Source organism: Giraffa tippelskirchi, chromosome 6 (genome assembly GCF_054371585.1).
Source record: "Giraffa tippelskirchi isolate mGirTip1 chromosome 6, T2T-mGirTip1v1.2.pri, whole genome shotgun sequence".
NCBI lineage: Eukaryota > Metazoa > Chordata > Mammalia > Artiodactyla > Giraffidae > Giraffa > Giraffa tippelskirchi.
In genome coordinates, this window is record NC_137280.1 from 137,911,224 (window position 1) to 137,931,016 (window position 19,793).

The window sequence follows — 19,793 nt, forward strand, 5'->3', positions numbered from 1 at the left end:
GTTGCTTCTTGAGGTCATGGACTCTATTTGGGCAGGGGTGAGTTGATAACATCAGAGTCCTACCTTGAGGGTAGTGCAGACTGAACAAAGCAGTGGTGCATGGAGATGACAACATCCAGGTAACATATGCACATTCTCAGTTAATCCTCATTGTTGTAGCTTCCCTGTATTAGTCAGCTATGGCTACAACAATGGTACATAACAAACTACCCCCTCAAATCCCAATAGCTTTTAATAAAAAGCGTTTCATTTTCTAGTTCATAGGTCTGCAGGCCAGCTTGGGAGGGGCTCAGATTCAAGCCATAAGTAGTCTCCAGGCTGATGATGGTCTCCAATCTGTTCCATGTGTGTACTCATTCCCTGTAGACTTAGACACTTTAATGTTCATGTTCTTTCCATGGTAGGTCATAGACGTAAGAACCAATGAACCAAACCTTGGAAGAATATTTATGGCGCCTGCTCACACCAAGTCCTTAACATTCCATTGGCCCAAGCAAGACATATGGTGAAATCCAACACGCATAAGGTAAGAGAATATACTCCTGTGCACATAAGTGCACTGCCAAGTCACATGGAAGAGTAAGGGTGTAAAGAATTGAGAACAACAATTGTATCTACGACAGCCCCATTTTGCCTTGTGGCAAAGCCAAAGCTTCAAACAGTTATTTGCCTAAAGTCACAAGTATGTGACTGGGTTTGGGATCCAGCTTTGTCTGACACCAAATTTTGTATGTGTAATATGTTGAACTCTGCTAAGTGCAAGGTGAGCGAAGCGCCACAGGAAGGAGGGTCCTGGAGTTCAGCCTCAGAGGCTCCTCCTCCACCCAGCACAATGCAAAAACACTCAGGTTAACCAGAGATCACCTGTCTGCTCAAGGCCATGTCATGGGTCAGTGTCAAGGAGACCCTAGAACTCAATTCTTCACACTCTTTGCACCATTCTCCCTGGATAGAATTGTGTGCTCTTGGCTTTAAAATATCACTGAGCGGGTCCCTTCTCTGAGAAATTTTACCCATTGCAATCTACCCAGAGGTTTTCAAAGTAGGCCCAGGAGACTCAGAGGTGACAAATAGTTCCGTTTTCACTTCCTGGAAATTTCTTCTAAATGCACCTATTCTGCCATCCATATCTGTAAAAGGAAAGATGAAGTTCACACCATTCAACTACCAACTGTTGCCATGGAGCCCATCCAGACACCAACACTCAGCAACTCTGGCAGCTCTTGCAATGGAATCAAAGAGGAGGGGGGAAATAATCAGCAGGGGAGCAAACTCTTGTTTAAATGCAAATACTTTTAAGAGGAAGCAATTGAGGGAAAAGAGATTATGAAAACCCCAGTCAGGAACATAGAGTTGGGACGCAGGCTGATAAGCCACACCGGTATCCCAGTGGGATAGTCCCTGCTCCATCTCCCGCCAAAGTGGGAAACTCGCTTCCAGAAGCGATTTGCCAACGGTACACATCCCAGTCACCCCTAACAAGGCTCTTAGAATGGAGTAGAGCGGACTTCCCGATGGGCAGAGAGTCCGTCAGAGCGGAGGGATGCCAACGGGAGGGCTGAGCTGGTTTGCACTAGAATTTAAAGTGAGGGAAATGAAGGTTGAGAATCGGGACCCAAGAGAGAGGTTTCAGAAGCAATGTAGGTACATCTATGGGGCTCCCCAGAAGGGAGGAAGCATTTGGGGACATGGATGGCTGGGACAGCGTCTGAAAGCTCAGTTAAAGGCTGTCTTTTGCAATGCTTTACATCTAAGTAGATCTTTCTAATAAGAATTATATATTTCCATTTGCTAATCTTGTTTTTATTAAGAATAAAACTGTTTTTAGCTTAAATTTGCTCAAGAATTTAGCCACAAGGAGATTATATTTTATAATTATATTGTACCAAGGATGATTTTGTCCTGTAATCTTTTTAAAAAGATACATTCCAACTAAAACTCATTTTGCATCTGATCTCAGGGAAAGGGGGCAGATGGGAGGCTTGGAGTGAGGGGAATAGCTGAGACAAGTTGGAATCACCCCTGTCCCGTTGGACTGTATTGAGTTCCCGTTGGACTGTGAGTGTCAAGCAGGCACGTAGGTAGAAGCTCTGTGCATCTCTCAAAACACAGTTGTCCATAAGCACTGCAGGAAAGGACCCGGGAGAGAAGCAGGGGTCAAAGCACCAGGGCAGCTCACCATCCAGGCCGTGATTTTCTAGGATTCCTGTGACTTGGCAAAAGGGCACCAAACTAGGAGTCAAAAGACCTGAGTTTGAGTCCTGCTTTAATATAATCAAGCCATGCAGTATCGGGGAAGTCACTGCACTTTTCTTAGCTTTGGCCTCAGTTTCTGAATCTCTAAACCAGGGTGGATGAGAGCACTAAATTAGATGACCAGGGTTTTCCCCATCATTCCTTGAGCACACAGGTTATAAACTGAAAACCTGTGGACCGCATTCTGGCAGCAGCCACATCTTATTTGCACAATGGTTTTGTTTGTTTATTTGTTTATTTTTTAAATTGTGAGTTGACATTTTAAGATTAAGCAATCTCACCAAAAAAATCCAGATTTCTGATTTCTTTTGAAAAAAATTCAAATCTGGCAACACTGAGACCTGCAGAGTTATAGTCAGCTGAAGTAAATGGACCCATTTAGACAGAATGTACAGTCTTTCTTTGGCTTCAGTCCTCACTACTCCATGTGTCCCTAACCCTAGGGCCAAGCAGCAGTTGCCGATTTATCAGAGAAGCTGTTTTATCTTACTGCAGATAAAAATTTGTAAAGCACTATATATTTAATCTTCATGATGACTCTAAGCAATAGGCATTACCTTCACTCCCACTTTATAGATAAGGAAACAGAGACTTCTTGCTTTTCTGCTTAAATGGAACTATCCATGCTTGATTGGCACTTGCTCAAAGCCACACAGATAGTAAGTGACATAGGCCAGATTTGTTGTTGTTCAGTCACTCAGTCCAACTCTTTGCAACCCCATGGACTGCAGTATGCCAGACTTCCCTGTCCTTCAGCATCTCCCAGAGCTTGCTCAAACTCATGTCCATTGAGTCAGGCCAGATTTGAGCCCATGCTTGTAACTACTTTGCTATTCTGCTCTCTGCGTGCTCAGTCATATCCGACTCTTTGCAATCCTGCCAGGCTCCTCTGTCCATGGAATTTTCCAGGCAAGAATACTGGAGTGGGTTGCCATTTCCTTCCCTAGGGGATCTTCCTGACCCAGGGATCGAACCCATGTCTTTGTGTTGCTGTGCATTAGCAAGTGGATTCTTTACCACTGCACCACCTGGGAGGCTACACTGCTGGTCTACAAAAGACACCCTTAAGCATGTTAACTTTATTCAGATCACAACACTGAGGTTCAGGGCCATGGCAGCCCACCTGAGTCCTTTTTCCCCATCTCACTTGTTGCTAGAGATTAGTGACCTGCTCAAAGATCAAAGCCATGAATGAAAAAGACAAAGAAAACTGAGAGCTGAAGGGGCCCAAGGAGATGATTCAGTTGGAGGTCTGCATTTTAAGAAGAGGAAATAGACAGTTGGAAAGGTTAAATGACTTGCTTGTGGTCCCATTTTGCTTAGAAATATCAATGCTAGGACTAGATTAGGAAAATGAAGTGAGGAAATTAATTAGCTTGCCACATATATTTTGGGCTCCCAAACTCAGGTTTGGAAGTGTTTGGATGTTACATTTACAAAGGTATTGAGAGGGAGTCAAAATTACTGGGGAGCTGCCTCCATTTTCCCCTTTGCTCTTTTTTTTTTTTTTTAAGATTTTCTTTTTGAACCGATTTTAAAGTCTTTATTGAATTTGTTACGATATTGCTTCTGTTTTATGGTTTGGTTTTTTGGCCGTGAGACATGTGGTATATAGTTCCAAGACCAGAGATCGAACCTGCATCCCCTGCATTGGAAAGTGAAGTGTTAACCACTGGACCATCAGGGAAGTCCCCTCAACCCTTTGATCTTAACAGAAATTGTCCCCAAAATCTTAGCAAAGAAGTAATGGGGCTATTTCACATAGTTTCCTTTCGGAAACATAGAATGTCAGAAGAAGAAATGTCATCATCTATGCCAATCATTTCATTTTACAGGGGAGAAAACCAAGACCCATAGGTAAGGGGACTTGTCCAAGACTGTTGGCACAGATCTAGGCAGGAGCCATCCCCTGCCTCACATTCTGAGCTCATATCACTTGGTGCTGGTGCTGCCATTTGCTCCTCACCCGCTCGGCTTGAATTTCTTCTTGGGAAGCATTTTAACGATGTTGTTCAGAGGCTCTGCGCCTGGTTCCTCAGGGACTCACGATGGTCTAAAAAATGCTCACAGCTGGATTAATAAGAGAAGCAGCACCTCCAAATTCCTTCACTTCAGCAGGAGGGCAGGGAACACAGCTGTTTCTGTCTCCGCATCCCAGATGCTCCTAGGGAGGCAAAGATGGTCCTTGCTTTCCCGCCTGACTTGAGTTATGTGTTGGGCATATAGATGTCTCCGCCTCCAAGTAGCTTTCCCTGACTCCCCACCGGAGTCAGCAATCCCTCCTCTGAGCACTGTCTCAGAGAAGCTAAGGCACACTTGCAGACTAGCTATTGCTGATCCTATCAATGAAGCTAGAAGTTGCCTGAAAGTGAAGTCACTCAGTCGTGTCTGACTCTTTGCGACCCCGTGGACTGTAGCCTACCAGGCTCCTCTCTCTATGGGATTCTCCAGGCAAGAATACTGGAGTGGGTGGCCATTTCCTTCTCCAGGGGATCTTACCAACCCAGGGATCGAACCTGGGTCTCCTGCATTGCAGGCAGACGCTTTAACCTCTGAGCCACCAGGGAAGCCAGAAGTTGCCTGAAGGCAGGGACAAAGGCAGGGACAAAAGCTGACTCATCTCTGTCCCCCAGCTCCCAGCAGCAGTGTACCTTGCCCAGTCATAAAAGCAGTTGCTGCCGTTTATTGCAGGGGTATAACAGACCAAGTTCTAGGCTAATCACTTTATCTTAAAATGTCATATATTTTTTTATATAAATTTATTTATTTTAGTTGGGGGCTAATTACTTTACAATATTGTAATAGTTTTTGCCATACATTGACATGAATCAGCCATGGGTTTACATGTGTTCCCCTTCCTGGACCCCCCACCCACCTCCCTCCCCATCCCATCCCTCTGGGTCATCCCATTGCCCCGGCCCTGAGCCCTTGTCTCATGCATCGAACATGGAATGGTGTTCTGTTTCACATATGATAATATACATGTTTCAATGCTATTCTCCCAGAACGTCCCACCCTCACCTTCTCCCTCAGAGTCCATAAAATTGTTCTATGCATCTGTGTCTCTTATTCTGTCTCGCATATAGGGTTATCGTTACCATCTTTCAAATTCCATATATATGCATTAGTATACTGTATTGTTGTTTTTCTTTCTGGCTTACTTCACTCTGTATGATGGGCTCCAGTTTCATCCATCTCAGTAGAACCGATTCAAATGTATTTTTTTTTAATGGCTGAGTAATATTCCATTGTGTATATGTACCACAGCTTCCTTATCCATTCATCTGCTGATGGACATCTAGGTTGCTTCCATGTCCTGGCTATTGTAAACAGTGCTTCGATGAACATTGGGGTACACGCATCTCTTTCAATTCTGGTTTCCTCGGTGTATATGCCCAGCAGTGGGATTGCTGGGTCATATGGCAGTTCTATTCCCAGTTTTTTAAGGAATCTCCACACTGTTCTCCATAGTGGCTGTACTAGTTTGCATTCCCACCAACAGTGTAAGAGGGTTCCCTTTTCTCCACACCCTCTCCAGCATTTATTGTTTGTAGACTTTTGGATAGCAGCCATTCTGACTGGTGTGAAATGATACCTCATTGTGGTTTTGATTTGCATTTCTCTAATAATGAGTGATGTTGAGCATCTTTTCATGTGTTTGTTAGCCATCTGTATGTCTTCTTTGGAGAAATGTCTGTTTAGTTCTTTGGCCCATTTTTTGATTGGGTCGTTTATTTTTCTGGAATTCAGCTGCAGAAGTTGCTTGTATATTTTTGAGATTAATTGTTTGTCTGTTGCTCCGTTTGCTATTATTTTTTCCCATTCTGAAGGCTGTCTTTTCACCTTGCTTATAGTTTCCTTTGTTGTGCAAAAGCTTTTAATTTTAATTAGGTCCCATTTGTTTATTTTTGCTTTTATTTCCAATATTCTGGGAGGTGGGTCATGGAGGATCCTGCTGTGATTTATGTCGGAGAGAGTTTTGCCTATGTTTTCCTCTAGGAGTTTTATAGTTTCTGGTCTTACGTTTAGATCTTTAATCCATTTTGAGTTTATTTTTGTGTATGGTGTTAGGAAGTGTTCTAGTTTCATTCTTTTACAAGTGGTTGACCAGTTTTCCCAGCACCACTTGTTAAAGAGATTGTCTTTCTCCATTGTATATTCTTACCTCCTTTGTCGAAGATAAGGTGTCCATAGGTGCGTGGGTTTATCTCTGGGCTTTCTATTTTGTTCCATTGATCTATATTTCTATCTTTGTGCCAGTACCATACTGTCTTGATGACTGTGGCTTTGTAGTAGAGCCTGAAGTCAGGCAGGTTGATTCCTCCAGTTCCATTCTTCTTCCTCAAGATTGCTTTGGCTATTCGAGGTTTCTTATATTTCCATACAAATTGTGAGATGATTTGTTCTAGTTCTGTGAAAAATACCATTGGTAGCTTGATAGGGATTGCATTGAATCTATAGATTGCTTTGGATAGTATACTCAAAATGTCATATTTTATCTCAATGAGTCCTCAAAGCTGATCTTGGATGATCTCAGCCTGCAGCAGCTTGAAACTAGAATTTGGTTGCTGGACAGAGATTGAGGTCAGACCCCGGGCAGTGATAGCACTGAATCCTAGCCACTAGACCACCAGAGATCAGTGGCCAGTGACAAGGCCCTGGCCTGTCAGCTGTGTAGACAGAAATTTCCACATAAAGATGGAAAAAAGTGGTAAAACAAAGTGTTTACTAGGAGGAAATAGAGTACTTATAGATACTGCTATTGGCTGAGTCCTTTTGCTATTCACCTGAAATTACCACAGTATTGTTCATCGGCTATACCCCAATACAAAATAGCACATGGAACTCTGCTCAATATTATGTGGCAGGCTGGATGGGAGGGGAATTTGAGGGGAGAATGGATACATGTACATGTATGGCTGAGTCCCTTTGCCGTTCACCTGAAACTGTCATAATATTGTTAATTGGCTATACCCCAATATAAAATTAGAAGTTTAAAATAAATAAAGTACTTTGAGACCTTGGGGGGAAAAAAGAGTATGTGTGGATAGACACATGGTGTGCTGAGAGAGTCTCACCCTCGTGGTAGTTTGAATCACTTTTATTGTGCATTTTCTTCCGGTTTCCTTTGGCCAGTCATTTTGGTTTTCCTGATTCTGAGTCTGTATTTGGTACATCTCATGGTCCTCCCATGTATGCGTGCATGTTTCTTAGCCAAGATGGATTCTATTGAAGAGGGCTATGGGTAGGTTGACATCACTTACTATGAGGTGATATCCCCTCTTTTGACCTCCAAAGAGGTTTTCTGCACACGTGTAGTCAGGGAAGTCTCTTTGACTTCAAGGATGAGGAATATGTGGTCTTTTATCTATTATCTGGGCAGGGTTCAGCTCCTCTTTCACTCCTGCTATTTTGGAGTATCTGCCCACAGGGGATAGACAGCCTGGGGCCCATCTATCTCCTACCTCCAAGCCACTCTTCGAGGAAGGTATTTCTATACCCTTTTTATGGCTTAGGACACAAAGTTAGCCTGTTCACAGACCTTATTATGGAATTAATAAGTTCAAAACTCCCCAGGTATATGTTGCTCTCCTTCCCTTGTCCTTCACCCTCTTCACCTCCAAAGCCCTCATACTTACTCAGCTTTCTGCTGCCTCAGGACTTTACCTGAGCAAATTCCTTTATGTCCATCACACTCCTTCTCTCACCCAGTTAATTCTCGGCTCAGCAGGTTTTCCTCAGCACACCCTCTCCTCACCCCTGAACTAACTCATGCCCTCTTGGAATTAGCTCTCATAGCTTCCCTGACTTTTCATTTCTGGCATTTTCTACAGTTTGTGATTCTATATTTTGTGGGATTATACAGTTTCCCTCTGTCTCCTCCATTGCTATAAGCTCCTTGGGGACAAACTCCTTATCTATCGGCTTGTCATTTTGTCCTTGGTGCCTGACCAACTGCCTAACATAAAGTAGGCACCCAGAAAACATTTACTGAATGAATGACCATCTAATCTCAAAGTACATGCCCTAATTTTCATGCAAACTAGAAAAAGCAGATGTTCATGAATGACTGTATCAATGAGAAAATGGATGGAGGAGGTGATTAGCCACAAAGTGCCAGCTAGGAAAGACCAACTGCCTCGCTAGCAGAAAAAATGAAGACCCAACAGGCTGCTGGTTCACTTTCAACAAAGTAGGCTTCTTTATTGATAAAAAAGAAAAGAATTTGGTCTTCACTTTCTCTTTTTTTTCTTCATTAAACTTTTTTTTGTTATTGGAGTATAATTTATTTACAACTATGAAGAACAGTATAGAGCTACCATGTGATCCAGCAATCCCACTCCTGGGCATATATCTGGCGAAAACCACAATTCAAGAAGATACATACACGCAAATGTTAATCGCAGCACTATTTAAAATAGCCATAACATGGAAGCAACCTAAATGACCATCAGCAGAGAAATGGATAAAGAATATATGGTACATATATACAATGGAATATTACTCAGCCATAATAAAGAATGAAATAACGCCACTTGCAGCAACATGCACGGACGTAATGATTGTCATACTGAGTGAAATAAGAAAAAGACAAATATCATATGATACCACTTATATGTGGAATCCCACTTTTTCTTTTCAATCACTGCTGGGAGCCCAGAACAACAATCAGCTGCAAATGCAAGACCAGGTCAGCTCATATCAGAAAGGAGTCTTTAAGGGAGTCTTTATTACTTCCTCCAAGCACTTTATACCCAGCCTCCTGGAATAGCTGCTTCATCAGCCCAGCCCCCGTAATCATGCGGGTGATATATATATATATGTACATATATATATATATATATATATATTTTTTTTTTCCCCCCAAATTAGGTTTTCAAACTTCCACTTAAAGGAAGATGAAGGGAGGGGGAGTATGACCTGAGGCAATAAGAAAATCAATAGCAGGCTTTCGAAGTCATTCTGGATGAAAGGCCCAGAGGCCACAGGATAAAAAGGAAGGGAAGGAGAGGGGGACGTGCTGCAGGCCTCCCAGGTCTTCTCAGAAGGGGTGCTCCCTTTGCCCTGGGGGTGGGGAGAAATTGGCACACTCAGATAAAAAGGGTGGTGGGATAAAGCCCCAAGCCTAATGCTTATGTATAGACTCATAGAAAGTGGAGGCTGGGGGGGCATCTGTGAAATGGAGTCCATCCTAGCCTTTCATTTTATACCAGCCAAAAGCCCAGAAAGGTCCCACAGTAAGTCGGCAAAGGGACTGGACTAGGAACCCTGGGTTCCTGATTCCCATAGTGGGGTCTTTCCATTACATCAAGAGAGTCCATTGTGATAGGCACAATAATGTCCCCCAGAGATGTCCGTGTCCTAACCCCAGAACCTGTGGATATGTTACCTTACATGGCCAAAGGCTTCGCAGATGTAGTTAAGTTAGGATCTTGAGATGGGGAGAGTATCCTGAGTTACCTGCATAGGACAATGTCATCATAAGGGTCCTTAGGAGAGGGAGCCTGGAAAGTCAGAGTCAGAGAAGGAGACACGATGACAGAAGCAAAGATGGACCCAGGCAGCTTCCAGGGGTTGGAAAAGGCAAGGCAAGGGATTGTCCCCCTACAGCCTCCAGAAGAACCATAGCTGCCAGCCTATTTTAGACTCCTGACCTTCAGAACTGTAAAGTAATAACTCTGTGTGCATTAAGCCACTAAGTTTGTGGTAGTTTGTTATAGCCACAGTCAAGAACTAATATATCCTGTGATACCTCTCAACCCACATGTTAAGGTTGCAAATACCCCAGAGACAGGAAAAGTCAGGGAGTGCACCCAAACTTTAGTGGCTGTATATCATAGTGGTTATGAGCATGCTCTGTGGAAACAAGCCCAAAGGCCATCCACTAGAGAATGGCTAGGTGCACTGTGTATACTCACACACTGCCAACAAGCATATGACAGTTCAAAAGAACTAATTTCTGAAACACACAATGACGTGTGGAGAGAAAGAACATGACACTGGAGAGAAAGAAGCAAAGACACAAAAGACTATGTACTAAATGATTCCAGTTGCATAAAATTCAAGCACAGATGAAGGGAATCTCTGATGATAAAAATCAAAATGGTGGTTACCTTGGAGGGAGAGTATCAAAGATAGGAGTGATAAAACAGCCAGCTGGGGCTAGAAGTGTTCCCTGTCATGATCTGCTTACATAAGGTATATACACACAAAAATCCACTGAGCAGTAGGCTTAGGGTTTGTTTACTTTCTTCTAAGTTACTCTGAGTTTAATCTCAACTCCGTGGTTGCCTAACTATGACTTTGAGCAAGTTACTGAGCTTATCCATGATGCATTTCACACGTGTGAAATGGGAGTATTAACAGCTCCTGCCTCACAGAGTTGTTGTGTACATAAAAAGTGCTTACCACTGTGCCTGATGCGTGGTAAATGCTTCCTAAATACCCTTGGTTGTTCCTCAAGTGTGAACGCAGCGGTGAGCTGCAGCCAGCGCCCACATGCTCATGGGGGCTGATCATGTGCATCACTTCTCAGCTCCACAATGACACATTAGGCTGGAAACGCAAAATCAGCCATGGTGGGAGTATTTACATCACAGTTGGCCCAAAAGACCAATCAGTGCCTTTTGTGTTGCCCTGTTTGGAGGACCTACATACTTCTGTGTATTAATACATGGCTGACCCCAGGCCCTCTCTGGACAGAGTTTCACTTTAGGAAAGGGGGAGAAGAGATGGGGACCTGTGGTGAGGAAAGCGGGACTTGCCACTTCTCCTCTCCTCACTAGACAGGAGGCTGGAAAGTGCTCAAGGAGCCAGCCCTGAGAGACTTGAGAATGGGCCTCATGACAGCCCCAGAGTCCCCCACCGATGTCTCTTTTCTCTCACTCCTGGGCTTTAGTTACATAATCCAGCCTTTCAGAGCCCATCTCTGCTTAACATGCCCCTTGTGAGAGGGCTGACCCACCTCCCCACCCACCCCCTAGCACCAGGGACCCCTCTAACCAACCTCTCCCCACCTTCAGAGAGCTTGCCCAGAGTCACACTCCCTGTCCCTTCTCTGTCTGGAGCTGCCATAAGATCCTCTTTGAATCCTCTCTTTCTCATTCTTGATGTCTTAGCTCAAGTGTCACCTCTTCAGAGAAGCCCTCCTTGACACTCTGCATCACTCTCTGTCATGTCACTGAGTGAAATTCTTGTGTGTGTGACTGCCTATTTATTTACTGTCTGATTCCCAACCAGGACTTTAATTCCAGGATACACACTATTTTCATTATCCCTATTTTATATTTCAAGAAACTGAGGACCACAGAAGTTAAGTAACTTATCCATGGTCACACCTCAGGAAGTGACAAAGCTGAGATTTGAACCCACAAGCCGATATGCTTAGCTACTCTGTTGTGATGGACTGCCAGGAAAGCAGGGCTGTGCGAAAAACTGGTGAATCCAGAGAGAAGACAGGTCAGCAGGAGCCCAGATTGGGTGTGGGGGTGAGTACAGGACACCACTGCCGAGTTAAGAAGTTTGACAGAGTATGACTGGAAGTTCGAAGTCTGACATCTCAAGACCTGTAAGTAACAAGGCCCGAAGGAGGCATCGCAGCAGTGCGTGCAGAACGTGCCTTTATTCACTTATTTATAGAGGATGAGAAATTAATCAAGGGCCCATGCTTTGAACTACCAGCACCTTCTCCTACAGCAGCAGGTCGGCAGATGTGATGAGCCGACGCTGGGGAAGAAAGCCAAATTCTCTGTTTTTCCACAAGACTCCCGGGTTCCCTGCTACAGGGCCTTCCCCAAGTCAGGAAGTCAGTCCTTTGGCCAGAGAAGCATCAACTCCACGCAGGAAAGCAGGGATCAGACGTGGGAGTGGGTGAAGACAGCTGGGGCAGTGGAAAGAGTACTGGGCAGGAGGAATTCTCAAGCCCCATGGGACCGTGTCCAGCACCCAGCACAGTGCCTGACATGTACTGAGCACTCAGGAAATGCTTTGTGGTGGTGGTACCAGCTCTGTATGACCTTAAGCAAGTCACAGTCTCCCTCTGTCTCCCTTCCCTCATATGCAGAAGACAGATGAAAGAGTTACCTATGGAGCCCTCCTCTCAGAGGAGGTGGGAAGTGCCCAGCAGGGCTTCCCAAGTGGCTCTAGTGGTGAAGAACCTGCCTGCCAATGCAGGAGATGTAAAAGACGTGAGTTCAATCCCTGGGTCGGGAAGATCCCCTGGAGAAGGAAATGGCAACCCATTCCAGTGTTCTTGCCTGGAGAATCCCATGGACAGAGGAGCCTGGCAAGCTACAGTCTGTGGGATAGTAAAGAGTCAGATACAACTCAAGCGATTCAGCATGCCTGCACAGCATGGTGGTAGAGGCTCATAAATGCTTATTGAATGACTGTTGTGCGTGTTAACCATAATAACCTTTAAGAATGTGAGTTGCTATTTCAACAGCCATCTGAAAATATGATAAGGTGTCTGGGCAGGTGCAGAGCTCCCCTCACTGGGTTCATTCCAAGAATAGCCGGGAGAGGAGACAATAGCCTGGAATGCCGGCTCAGGCTCCCTGATGTGGGAGATGCTACTGAGAGAAGTGGCTTCTGAGCTCAACAGTGAGAGTTCAAATCCCAGCTCAGCTACCTGTTAGCTGTGTGGTTTCAAGTTCCTTCCTATCCTGGATCCTAGATCCCCTCATCTCAAAAACTGCAATAATAATAGTACCTGTCTTGTATGATTGTTTGGAAAATTCCATGATATAACAGACAAGTAACTGACTTAGCCATTAGCATAAAGTGGCCTGTTTTCCTTCTATTTCTGCCTCTGGTTGTACTGGAGTGAGTTGCCATTCCCTTCTCCAGGAGATCTTCTCAACCCAGAGATCGAAGCCAGATCTCCCACATTGCAGGCAGATTCTTTACCATCTGAGCCACCAGGGAAGCCCTCAGATCTATCACCTCACCCATTTGGTGATGATCACTTCAGTAGATGCCAAACATTCTGGTCATTTAAAGTCCATTTCTTCCCTCTTCCTAGTGTGGGTTGGACCAATGGCTCAAACAGGACCAGAAGTGAGCAGAGGCTTGGCCTGCTCCCTACATCTCAGAGCAACATCCACTTGCCTCCCTTTCTGATTCTCAGGTCTCTCCTTCCTCCTCCACCATCTAGTATCCAAGGTGGGCAGCTGCTGTGTCACACACCTGACTTCCTGGGGGTGGAGGAAGATGTCCCTGGCTTCTCAGAGGGTCAACAATTATCCACGAGATGCTGGTGGTCTCTGAAGATGTGATGGTCCTTGTTTTGGTGATGTGTCTTTTTTTCTTAGAGTGGCATTTAACTTCATGTAATGGCAACACTGCAGACTCCACCCACCCCCACCCCTGAGAGCCTTCAGGCCCTGCCACTCAGCAAGTGTCCACCAGAGAGTGACCTGTCAATCTTGCCTTCTTACAGGAGCCCCCACACTGCAGGAGGGAATCCCCTGGAGTCCTCCCAACCCCTCACCCTTCAACTGGCCTCTAGGGGAGTATGGTAAGAGGGAGGGGGAGGGAGGAAGACTCTTAGGGGAACATTGCTTCCCACAAGCTGAAATTCTGCCTCTCTCCTTGACTTTCAATTGCAAACCAGTAGGGGAATGCGGGACTGGTTACAGGTAGCTGGATCAATCTGCTGCTTTCCAGTGGCCCTGCAGAGCGTGTCTCTGCTAGCAGTCCTCATCAGAACTGGGAGAAAGCAGCACTTCCGGATCCTCAGCTCTGAACCTTAGACCCACTTCTAGAGGGAAGGCCAAGTTCCTTCATCATCCCGTAAGGCAGAGAAATGTTTACCGCAGCCAACAATAAGTGCCCACTTCAATCTTGCTCTTAGCTGCTTGGCTCGCCTCTCCGATTGCCACCTCCTTGACCCACATGTCCCAGTCTTCTGAGCTCCCTCCAGCTTTTCCAACCTGCCTCCAGGTCCTTGCACATTCCATCCCCTCTCCTTCTCCCCCCCCCCCCACTTCTTCTCATCATTTAGGACTCAGCTGGAAGGTGGCAGCCTCAGAGAGGTCCTTCCTGACCATCCCCACATGAGGCATCCGCACTAGACATTCCCATAGCTCCCGTCCTGCCCTGTTATAATAGAAGGCATTTTTCTCACAGGCTTATTTTTCAGCCTCTGCCTCTAGAATGAGGAACATGTCTGTTGAGTTCTCCCAGGCCTTAACTGCTAACACAGTGGTTGGTACAGAGGAACTGCTCAATACCTGTTTGTTGAATGAAAAAAAAAAGGAAATTAGCTGTTCTTTTTAAAGGCAGTTTGCTGGTGACACTCCTGTATCCAGGGATATTGGGAGGCCTAAGGCCTGGAGAACTGGCAGTCCTCTGCTCTTCCCTCTAAAGAGGCAAGGAAACCCCTGAACAATGGGCACAGGCTCCCCCTCACCCTGCCTTTCTGCAATGCTGCCTTGGGGTGCTTGCCACAGTAGATTTGATGAGGCCTAGGGGAGCTAGGTGGAAAGAGAAAGAAAGAGACTCAAACTCAACTCTTATGAAGCTAAAAAGTCACCAGGGCCTTTTTCTCCCTTAAGGTTTGAGGTCTCCCTCCTTGTGGCCTGTGTTAATGGGGTGTATCTGAGAATAACCAAGATGGTTAAGGGCTTGGGACCAAGTCTGTGGCTATTAGCAGCTAATAGGTGAGAAAGGATGTGTGGGCCAGCACTTGGACGGCTATCAAACACCACTGGACTGTGCAGCAAAGCAGATCCTCATTTTAAATTCCTTTTCTCTGCCACCCCCTGGTCATGTACCTTTGCTAAGTCAGTGAAACTCTCAGAACTTGACTGGCAAATAGGATTCTTTCGTTCCATGAATATCTGTTGAGCACCCACTGTGTGCCAGGGTCAGAGACTTCATTCTTTGCAATTCCCAGTGTTTTTAAGGAGAGTTGCTGACTCAGATGCTTCTAGGCCCTACACAGGTAATGGAATAAAGAGGTATGGGGAAAACTGTGGTGTGTCTGCCTGGTCTAAAGATGACAATTCTCCCTGAAGTAAATTTATGAAAACTTGGTAGTCTCAATAAAAATATCTTCAGATTTTTCCTATGGCTAAACAAGTTTATTATGAAGTTCATTTGGAAGAACAAATAATAGTGAGAAAAAAGCTGAAAAAGAAGAACAAAGAGTGGGGGCTAGCCCTACTAGACTCTAAAACATTCTGTGAAACCTATATAATTAAAATGAAACAGAACAAGAAAGTCAGAGAAAGACCCATTCATATGCAGATTTAATATTAGATAAAGACAACAGCTGAAATCAGAGGAAAATGATGGACTTAAATTATATTCAGATCATTGGAGAGCCATATAGAAAAAAATAGAATTGCATTCATTTCTGTCATACATTAGGATAGATCCCAAATGGATCAGAAATGTAAATGTAATAAAGGAAACCATACAAGTACTAGAAGAAAGCATTGTTGAATTTCTCTGTAGCCAGGGAATGGGGAACTCAATCTTGTGACTTAAAATCCATAAGCAACAGGGAAAATATAGCTAAATTGATTATATTAAAAAAAAAATTTTTGGCATGGCAAAAGTTGTTATAAGCAAAGTGAAAAGATAAACAACAAACTGGAAATAATATTTGCAACTTACATCACAGAGAGATCATATATCTAATATATAAAAGAATTTCTAAAATTAGAGGAGAGCACCAATAAGCCTATAGAAAAAATAGGCTAGAAAATTGTACCAATGGTCCACAGGAAAAGAAGTGGAAGTGGCTCTTAACCTTTTGAAAGGTGCTCAAGTTTGCTCATATTAAGAGAAATTCTTATCAAAAGAAAAGCAAAATGATCAAGATGGCCCACTAGTAAATTAAATGCCTACCAGAAAAAAATTCAAAACTCTTTTCAGGAAGACACCAAATCTGAGGCTCAACAGCATATTATCCACAATACCCCTCATATAATCAAAAATTTTGAAACCTGTGAAGAAACAAGAAAAGGAGACCATACCAGGAAAAAATAATAGTAATCAAGAGAAACAGGTGCAGAGATGACACAGATATTATAATTCATAGAAAAGGTCTTTATTATAATTCATAGAAAAGGTCTTTCAAAATGTCTATTATAAATACATTTTTAAAATTATGAGGAAAATATAAATATAATGGATGAACCTATAAAAGAATATCAGTAAAGAAATGGAAAAATGGGAATTTGAGAATTGAAAATATCTGAAATGAAAAATTCAGTGGGCAAAACAGAAGACTGGGCACTATAGGAGACAAGATCAATGGACTTGGATATATAACAGTAGAATCAATTCAAAGTGAAACAAAGAGAGGAAAAAAGCTAAAAAAAATGAACAGAGCTTCATTGACTTTGGGATAATATCAAGCAGTCTACCATATATGTAATTAGGATTCCAGAAGTAGAGAAGATTAAGATTGGAAAAGAAAAATAAATTGAAAATATAATAACCCAGCTTTGTTGAAGAATACCAGTTACCTTCAAAGAGCTCAATGGACCTCAAGCAGAATAAACACAGGGAACATATAAGCTACATTATAGTCAAACTGTTTAAATCAAAGATACAAAGAACATTTTTAAAGCAGCCAAGGCCAAAAGATACAGTATATGGTGGAGAAAAACAGAAAATCACCCACTTTTATTAAAAACAATTTGAGCCAGGAAAAAAATATAAAGATGTACTCAAGGTGCTGAGAAAAAGAGGAGAAAGCCACCCTGACAATCTAAAATTTTATATCCAGGGGAAAACCTTCAAAAATAAAAGCAGAATAAAGACATTTTCAGAACAAAAGCTGAAAGGATTTGTCATCAGTAGATCCGCACTGCAAGATATACTAAAGTTCTTCAAATGAAACATGAATGTAGCTGAAGAAATGAGAGATGAAAATAGTAAATACATACAGAAATATAAAAGGTTTTTCCCCCTTTTTCTAATTTTTGAAAACATAAAGCAGAAGCATTAATGTATTGTAGAGTTTATAACATATGTGGAAGTAAAATGTATGATAATAACAGAAAGGATGAGCAAGGAGTAAATGGAAATATACTGTTGTAAAATTTTTATATTGCGTGTGAGTTGATACAGTATTAACTCTAAGCAGACTATGGTAGGTTAAGGATGCTCACTGTTTCCATAAATCAACCAGATGTAAAGCAGAGAGGTCTAGCTTAAAAGTCAGCAGAAGAGATGAATTAGAACCAAAAATAATTAATTCAAAAGAATGCAGGAAAGGAGGCAAAAAGGAAGAACATATGAAAATAAAGCAAATAGCAAGATTGCACACATGAAACTAAACATATCAATAATTATATTAGTTCATGCTGCTGCTACTGCTAAGTCGCGTCAGTCGTGTCCGACTCTGTGCGACCCCATAGACAGCAGCCCACCAGGCTCCTCCGTCCCTGGGGTTCTCCAGGCAAGAATACTGGAGCAGGATAGACTGAATACTCTAATTCAAAGGCAGACAATTCAGACTGGATAAAAAGGTAAGACCCAACTACATGCTGTCATCAAGAAATGCTCTTTAAATATAAATGATAAGATGGAAAGTGAATAATATGAAAAGATATGTCATGCATTAGTAAGCATAAGAAGGCTGGTGTAGGCAAAATTTCTTGGATAGGACACAGAAAGTACTAACCAACCATGAAATATTGATAAATTTATCTTCCTCAAAATCAAAATCTTTGCTCATCAAAAGATACCATTAAGAGAATGAAAAGGTAAGCCACAGCTAGGAGAAAGTATTCATAATACGTAAGTCTGACAAAAGATTTTCATCTAGAATATATAAAGAACTCTTGTAACTATAACGAAGACAATTCAATTTTTTTAATGGCACAACAATAAAACAGACGCTTTCCAAAGGAAGATATAAAATGACAAACAACTGAGAAAGTGCTTTATGTTATTAGTTGTTAGGGAGATGCAAATTAAAACCATAATGAGATACAATTGCAAATCCTTCAAAAAGGTAAAGTTGAAAAGATGGATAACTTCAAATGTTACAAGAGGCACATGCACAAGAGAGAGAAAGAATCAAGCAATAGATTAAAGAGAGTTAAGTGACATATCAACCAAACCAAATACATAGAGCTCAGAGCTTATATGGATACAAATTAAAATAAAGAAAAAGAAATATTTTGAGACAACTGGAAATAGGAACACTGAAGATTTAATAATATTAAGGAAATGTTAATTTTAAAGGTGATGATATATTGTTTTTATTTTATTTTTTATTGAAGCGTAGTTGACTTACAATATTGTGTTAGTTCTAGGTGTACGGCATAGTGATTTTTGCAGGCTATATTCCATTATAGTTTATTATAAGATAGTGGGTATAATTCCCTGTGCTATATGGTATATCCTTGTTGTTTATCTATTTTATATATAGTACTTTGTATCTGCTAATCCCATTCCCTTAAATTTTCCCTCCTCCCTTCCCTCTCCCTGTTCAGCCACAAGTTAGTTTTCTATATCTATGAGTCTGTTTCTGTTTTGTATATACATTCATTTGTATTATATTTTAGATTCACATGTAAGTGGTATAGTATTTGCCTTTCTCTGTCTGACTTATTTCTACTAAGCATAATATTCTCTAGGTTCAACTATGTTGCTACAAATGGCAGTATTTCATTCTTTTATGGCTGAGTAATATTCCATTGAATGTATGTATGTATGTATACATATATATCACATATCACGACTTCTTAATCCAGTCATGTGTTGGGCACTTGTAGTCTTCAAGAGTTATTGGTTTTAAAAATATATACTGAAAGTTTTACAGATGAAATAGCTGTAGGGAGTTTGAGAGGTTGAGGGAGTGAACAAGGAAAAACACACAAAGCAACCAGCTTTATTGAATGATGCTCAGGCAGTTGCATGAGAGGGCAGTCCACCATGGCATGAGACTGTCCAGAGCTTAGGGTGGTGTCAGGGGAAGGGAAGGCTCAGGGGATAAGAGGATCAGAGAGGGAATGGAGATGTCTAGATGAAGTCTGCCCCTCATCAGTATGGTGGGGAGTCTCTGGGTCAGGGAACGTGGAAGGCCCCTTGGGGGTTTCATAACCACAAGGCCTTATCTTATCAATGATCAGCAGGGGCTGGGTGAGGTTTCCAGGGTATGCAAAGCAAGTGGTCTCTAAAAATCTAAAAATCTGCTTGTTTGGGATGTTTTGAAAATAATTGGATGTGTAAAAATTTGAGTTTGGCTTCTAAACTAATGGCTCTCAATCTTTAGTGAAAAAATAAACCTAGGAATCCATATACAGAGGCCATCTTTGACTAATTCATAGCAATATATAACAATGTACCATTTCTCAGATGTTCTTCAAAGTAATCTGGGAGAGAGGAAGTGACTGAGAGTAATAAAAGAAGATGGGCTATGAGCTGCTAATTGTTGAGGCTGGGTGATGAGTATATAAGTGTTCATTAATATTCATTATACTTTTGTAAGGGCTTCGCTGGTGGCTCAGATGGTAAAGCATCTGCCTGCAATGTGGGAGACCCGGGTTTGATCCCTGGGTCAGGAAGAT

General features: G+C 42.6%; 1 long non-coding RNA gene across 1 annotated transcript in view; it reads left to right on the forward strand.

Annotated features, from left to right (window-relative positions):
• The window catches only part of LOC145508736 (uncharacterized), a 114,614-nt gene that overhangs the window by 37,956 nt on the left and 56,865 nt on the right, over positions 1–19,793 (forward strand). Inside the window, exon 3 of the long non-coding RNA XR_014055579.1 lies at positions 405–526. This is a non-coding gene — a long non-coding RNA (uncharacterized LOC145508736). The remainder of the gene's footprint in view (positions 1–404; positions 527–19,793) is intronic.